The sequence below is a fragment of the Gigantopelta aegis genome, chromosome 9, assembly GCF_016097555.1.
Source record: "Gigantopelta aegis isolate Gae_Host chromosome 9, Gae_host_genome, whole genome shotgun sequence".
In the NCBI taxonomy this organism is placed as follows: domain Eukaryota; kingdom Metazoa; phylum Mollusca; class Gastropoda; order Neomphalida; family Peltospiridae; genus Gigantopelta; species Gigantopelta aegis.
The window spans coordinates 80,768,954-80,775,720 of NC_054707.1; positions in this window are offsets into that span (position 1 = coordinate 80,768,954).

Sequence of the window (6,767 nt, forward strand, 5' to 3'; positions counted from 1 at the left end):
CAGCCATGGTCAGACAAGGAAAGAAAAAAGAAATCAAAGCTTCGAAATAGTGTTTCTGTGCAAAAAGAGAAAGAAATGTTTTATTTAACGACGCACTCAACACCTTTTATTTACGGTTATGTGGCGTCAGACATATGGTTAAGGACCACACATATATTGAGAGAGGAAACCAGCTGTCGCCACTTCATGGGCTACTCTTTTCAATTAGAAGCAAGGGATCTTTTATATGCACCATACCATAGGCAGGGTAGTACATATCACGGCCTTTGATATACCAGTCGTGGTGCACTGGCTGGAACGAGAAATAGCACAATGGATCCACCGACGAGGATCGATCCCACACCGACCGCGCATCGAGCGAGCGCTGTACCACTGGGCTACGTCCCGCCCCGTGCCAAAAGAGTTGCAGAATGCTTTGAAGGTTAAGACAATCTTGACCATAGCTAGAGTGTGGGAGGGAGTGTGTCCCGTCCACTACCGAATATAGCCCCAAAAAGTTATTTTAATTACAAAATATTCTTTTTACTAGCTAGTAGTGTAAATGTTTGCCGGGTTTATTGTTAGATGCAGGTTTTTTTTTTTTTTTTTTTTTTTTTTTTTTTTAATTCTTGCTGGGGGGACAGGTTGTGTTTTGCCCTAATTGAACGAAAATGCTCGAATCTGAATTACACCATGTTTTCATATTAACATTACTACCAAACAGCTATATTGAGATATAGGGTTGCAAAGGAATCACTAAGCATTTCTACCTGGATGACAACTAATTTTGTTGGTAGACTGATGAAAATACATCATAAAATAGTCTCAGTTTAGCCCTTTTTGCCCAAATATCTCTGTCGATTTTGCCCAAATTTGAGGATTTGCTGCTCCAGCGCCACCCACCCCCCACCCCCCAACCCCATCTCGTACGCTTGTGAGTCGTAGACAGACACATTCTTTATTTACGTCTCGCCTTGTGTACAGTAATAATACAATAATACAGCAATAAAAGTACACAAGCCACTCTTATGGAGTTATCAGAGACTTTAAGGCTATTAAAAGACTATGGAAAATATTATAAAAGTATTGTATTTACAAGAAGTAAAACTAAAAGCCCTAAAATATGTTATTTTGTGAATCTCCAAATGTTCATATCTACCCGTTTCTAACCTTAAAGACGCAGTATCACTACGACACATTAATAACGCACGCCGATATGACCAATCTAATTAAAATTAGCTCCACTGTTACATGTGGATCTAACAGCAGCCCGTTGGAGCTCATGTCCAGTTGACCTTTCATTCGACCAGTAAAAACCTTACTTGCAAAATCATGTCAGTGTTTTGAAAAGAATTTGAAAACATTCGGGATTATGCCGAGGGTATACGAAATGATTCCCGGGTGAATTACGAAGTATGCCGGAAACTAACTGCAATATAAAATTTTATATAAAATTCGTTTCAAGACGGAAAACCCCCCCAAAACGTGATGGTATAGCCATAAAATCTGTTTATACTAGTATACAATCCAGAGTTTATTACTACACTTTTTCCCCTGTTTTTTTCAAAGTTGAAATAGACCAACAAGTTCGCCTATTGCATAAATATTCTCGCCCGATATTTTTAGAATCTGTATGCTCCCGAATAACGCTATAAAGCACAAAGTGTAATTGGTCGATATTTAAATTGTTATTTATAGATGAAATGTCACCTGGACATGGGAGTCCTCGCAATGCTGTTAGCTAATTTTAATCAGATTGCGATATAACTTAGACATATGCGTAGTAACATAAAATTCAGTGATAATGATGGTATGACATTTATCAGCTCAGTGAGGCGGTTTTACTGGTCTACACTGGCGTGTTTCTCTCTACAACCACTAACCATTAACCCTCTGTCCTTAGCGCTAAAAATCACACTAAGAGCCCAACTACCTTAGGTACTTAAAATGATTTTAGAGCTAAGATCACATCGTAAAACGGGGTCCAGGACAGACAGCCTTGGTAGCAGATAGCTGATAAGTGTGTCCAGAACAATGTACTTGAACCTTAAATGTATTTAATCAAGAAAATGAAGTTAAACTTACGCGAAGTATCCGGCCTATATTATGTATTATCGCGTAGAGTAATTTTCATATTCAGGCACGGATATAGTTTGGGCCCCAGGTGCCTGCTTCCCTACGTTTGATCAAGTAATCGATTTTGCCGTCTATTCATTCATTTCAACTTATTTTTTTGTTTATATCCAATTAAGGTTCAAGCACGCTGTCTTGGGCACACACACCTCAGCTATCTTGGCTGTCTGTCCGGGACAGTTGGTTAGTTGTCAGTTAGTTAGTGGTTAGTGAGAGAGAAGAGGGTGTAGTGGCCATACACCTACCATTGAGCCCTTAAGAACCCGGTTGGAGCCGGTACCGGTCTGTGAACCCTATGCCTACCAGCCTGTATTGTTTATTAATCCCACTAAGCTACATTCATCAGGCGTATATTCGGAGAAGGGGGAGGAGCGTTCAGGATTCGACCTCCTGCTCAAGATTAGTTTTAAAATATACTTTTCAAGGAAGTATGACTTGATCCTCCCTTAAACTTCGCTCGTCAGTCTAGAACTCCCCCCCCCCCCCCCCCCCCCCCCCCCCCCCCCCCCCCCCCCCCCCGCATCTAAAATTCCTGCAAACGCGCCTAATAATGTCTTAATTCAATGTTTTCAAAAAAAAAAAAAAAAATCAAGGCCAGACATTGCCCTGGAGCAGTAATACATATTTAGTTGATCTGATCAAGAATAACTTCCTGATCAGCGTTATTTGTCCGAGTTATTGACAGGGAAATGGAATCTTCGATAAAATTTTAGGTTTTTATTCTGATCATTAAAACAACCATTAGGCCTGATTGCTACTTTCCGCTACCTGTCGATTTTTAAAAAAATCTATTTTCTAGACTGGTGCACTCACAACGGATCACTGAAGGTCGGACGGAAAGATTTGTCACAAGCGCGTCATTCTGTCACACGCATGCGTCAAACAGTCATATTAAAGCCGCACACCCTAGTTCCATCCAGCGAATATAAATTATAATTTGGTTAATCTACAAACCTGTAATACACTTAGATGACGTTTTTATCAAATGGAGTGAAAAAGCAGGTTTTATATCGATAAATACCATGGGAATCCCCATGTCCCAGTTGCTTGAAATAATTTTGAAAGTTTGTATTCTGATGTCACCGGTAGATGTCGCTCGAAGCACAACAATGCCTACATCACGACAAATTTCACAGACTTGGGGTGCGTTCTTTTCACCTCTCCTGGACATGTTCCAACTGTTCTGTCCTGGTTGTATCCCCTCTCCAGATATCGTAGGACTTAGCAAAATTATTGGTTTTAAGGGTTTGTAACGTTTTGTATTGAGATACTTACTTGTCTGAACTTTATTGTTACTGAAAATGTTCACGAACTGTGAAGAAAAATCTCACAAATGAACAACAACAAATCGGATGTTGATTGCGCGAACCGTGCACGAGAAAACAAACCGAACCAAAATGATAACGGCCACGTGGTATACCAATTTCTGTGACATTGAAATGGAAATATCCCCTCTAAAAATAGATTAGACCTTGTCTGCTCAACGGTTTTTTCTCAGACGCGCGTGAGTTTTTCAGAAATACGAAAAATGCATTTTGTGGTATTACAAACACCAGGATTACCAGGATTACCAGGATTACCAAAAAACACTTCAGGTGAATGGAAATGTATATTCTAAATAATAAACGGTAAGTAAAGTGCAATTTTATTTGTGAAAAAATGGGTTTAATAGCGAAAAACAACACCGTAATGGTTAACAACTAGCCGTAACTAGGGTGTGTCCCTTTAAACATTCTTGATTGTCAGAAAGGCATAACGAAAAAATATGACAGTTAATCAATAACTTGTCCTTCAATTTTTGTTTCAGACCAAACGAATTAACGTGTTTATTATTTCTGCAATGTCTTGTAGTGGTAAATAGCCTCAAATATACTCTTTAAAAAGTAGGGGAACCTGAAATATTAATGTTAATTATAGCATATTGAACGAGCTTTCATTTCGTATCATGTTTCATGTCCTGAGTGAACTAATTTTCATGATTTCACGAGGGACATAAACATGATACGAAATGATAGCGAGTTTAATATCCTATTTATTACCCATAATCGATCTAATTTAATATCACTCATCTCGTTTCGTTGACGTTCCTGTAAGGTTGTGGTACGCCAATAGATGACGTCATCGTGTGACGTCAAAAGTGGTACGTCCCACTTGGCATTCTAGTGGGATGTATCACTTTGATATGTACCAAGATATGTTTAACTATATGAGCAATAATATCAACTATTAGACCGAACATACGTTCTGACCACAGACATCCTAGTAAAAAACGTCCAGGTCTGTTTATCAACACAACAAAATGAAACCTAGACCGACAGCGCATCAGGCGAGCGTTTTAACTTTGGATTACATCCTGCCCTCGACTGACACTGACGTCATACGAGTGGCGCACTCCAAACTTACCGGAATGTCAGTCAAAGGATATCAGCGGTATAAACTAAACACGATTATGGGTAATAAATAACACATTAAAGAGACTCATCAGTCTGCTGCCACTGTAAGAAATTTCCAGGTAATACAATAGTTTTACGACCAAAATTACATACTAAATATAGTTTTTTGTTTAGAATATCATTGTCTGTAGACACACACACATTAGCCACGCACACAGGGACGCACGCACACAGGCACATACAAACACATATACATACTATACACACACACACGCATATACCTATTAGACACGCAAGCATGCACAGACACACATACACACACATATATATACATACTATACACGCACACACGCAGAGACACATACATATATACATACGTACATACATAAATACATACAGACAGACATACATACACACATACATACACACACACTTACATACATACATACATAGATTTATGGATGCCTAGATAGCACAGAACGCATTGTGGTTAGTCTGCAATTTGCGGGCGATTCGGTGCCACAGGTTCGGTCTCAGAGTCCAGAAAGGATTTAATTATCCCCTGCGCCAGTGCGTTAATATCTGTGTATGTGACAGTCAACTTCGACATACAAACAATATGTAGATATTCATACATCAATACACTGTAGCCAGTGCCAGGTCTGCCCACTATTTAATACACGTAAGCGGGATCGACCGCTTAAAGTGTAGGCCCCAAGAGCATCCTTTTTATGGGTGCCTCGATAGCTCAGAACACACCGTGGTTAGTCTGCAATTTGCGGGCGATTCGATGCCACAGGTTCGAGTCCCAGCAACAACATAGGACAATGTGTGAGGCCAGAAAGGATTTAATTATTCCCTGCGTTAATGCGTTAATATCTGTGAACCTCGACATACATACAATATATAGATATTCATACATCAATATATACTAGCCAATGCCAGGTCTGCCCACTGTTTCATGTACGTAAGCGGGATCGACCGCGTAGATTGTAGGCCCCCTGCATGTGGTTGAGTTAAAGAACATCTTTTTGTATGGATGCCTAGATAGCTCAGAATGCATCGTGGTTGGTCTGCAATTTGCGGGCGATTCGGTGCCGCAGGTTCGAGTCCCAGCAACGGCATGGGACAATTTGTGAGGCTAGAAAGGATTTAATTATCCCCTCCGCCAGTGCGTTAATATCTGTGTATGTGACAGTCAACTTCGACATACAAACAATATGTAGATATTCATACATCAATACACTGTAGCCAGTGCCAGGTCTACCCACTATTTCATGCACGTAAGCGGGATCGACCGCTTAAAGTGTAGGCCCCAAGAGCATCCTTTTTATGGGTGCCTCGATAGCTCAGAACACACCGTGGTTAGTCTGCAATTTGCGGGCGATTCGATGCCACAGGATAGAGTCCCAGTAACGACATAGGACAATGTGTGAGGCCAGAAAGGATTTAATTATTCCCTGCGTTAGTGCGTTAATATTTGTGAATGTAACAGTCAGCCTCGACATACATACAATATATAGATACTAGTATTCATACACACTTTAGTCTTTCTCTGAACATGCTCTTGTTGATTTTCTCTTTTAATTGTAAACATAACCAACTGGTATTTCGTTATATAGTTCTGTTCGCGTTTTACAAAAGTAAACGATGTTATAGGATTGGAAGCCGAGTAATCCACCCAGATTAAGAACAGATAATAATTACACAAAAGAGGAAAATGACGCGGCTTGGTAAAAAACGCGACAAAATATGCTGAACCGTAAATATTGCATTACGATTTTCTTGATAACAGGTATTTCAATGAGCCAAATCAAGACAAAATTGCTTCTGTTTTCTTTTAAAAGAAACTAATCACGTTTAATACATATAATCAGCGTCCGTATGGAAGTTGAGTACACGCCTTAGATACAACCTATCAAGTGATGAACCTACAAAACTCAAACTTCCGTATGACAAAAATACAGTTGTCTTTTTAAGTAAACATTTATTGGTTTTAAGAAAGCGTTCAGTTCTATTAATAGAAATATAGTGTGGAATATTCTTAGAAATAATGGAGTTCATGGTAATAATATGACAAATATGCTACAAGCTATTTATTCATCTGTTAAGGCTTGTATATATATATATATATACTACTCAAAAGAATTTAAGGGTCAGACAATATTTTCGACATTATTTTCTGAATGTCAATTATATTAGCTAGACCATAATGTCACGCATGGTATTGTTCCATTTTGACGAAAGTGGGTCTAAGCAACC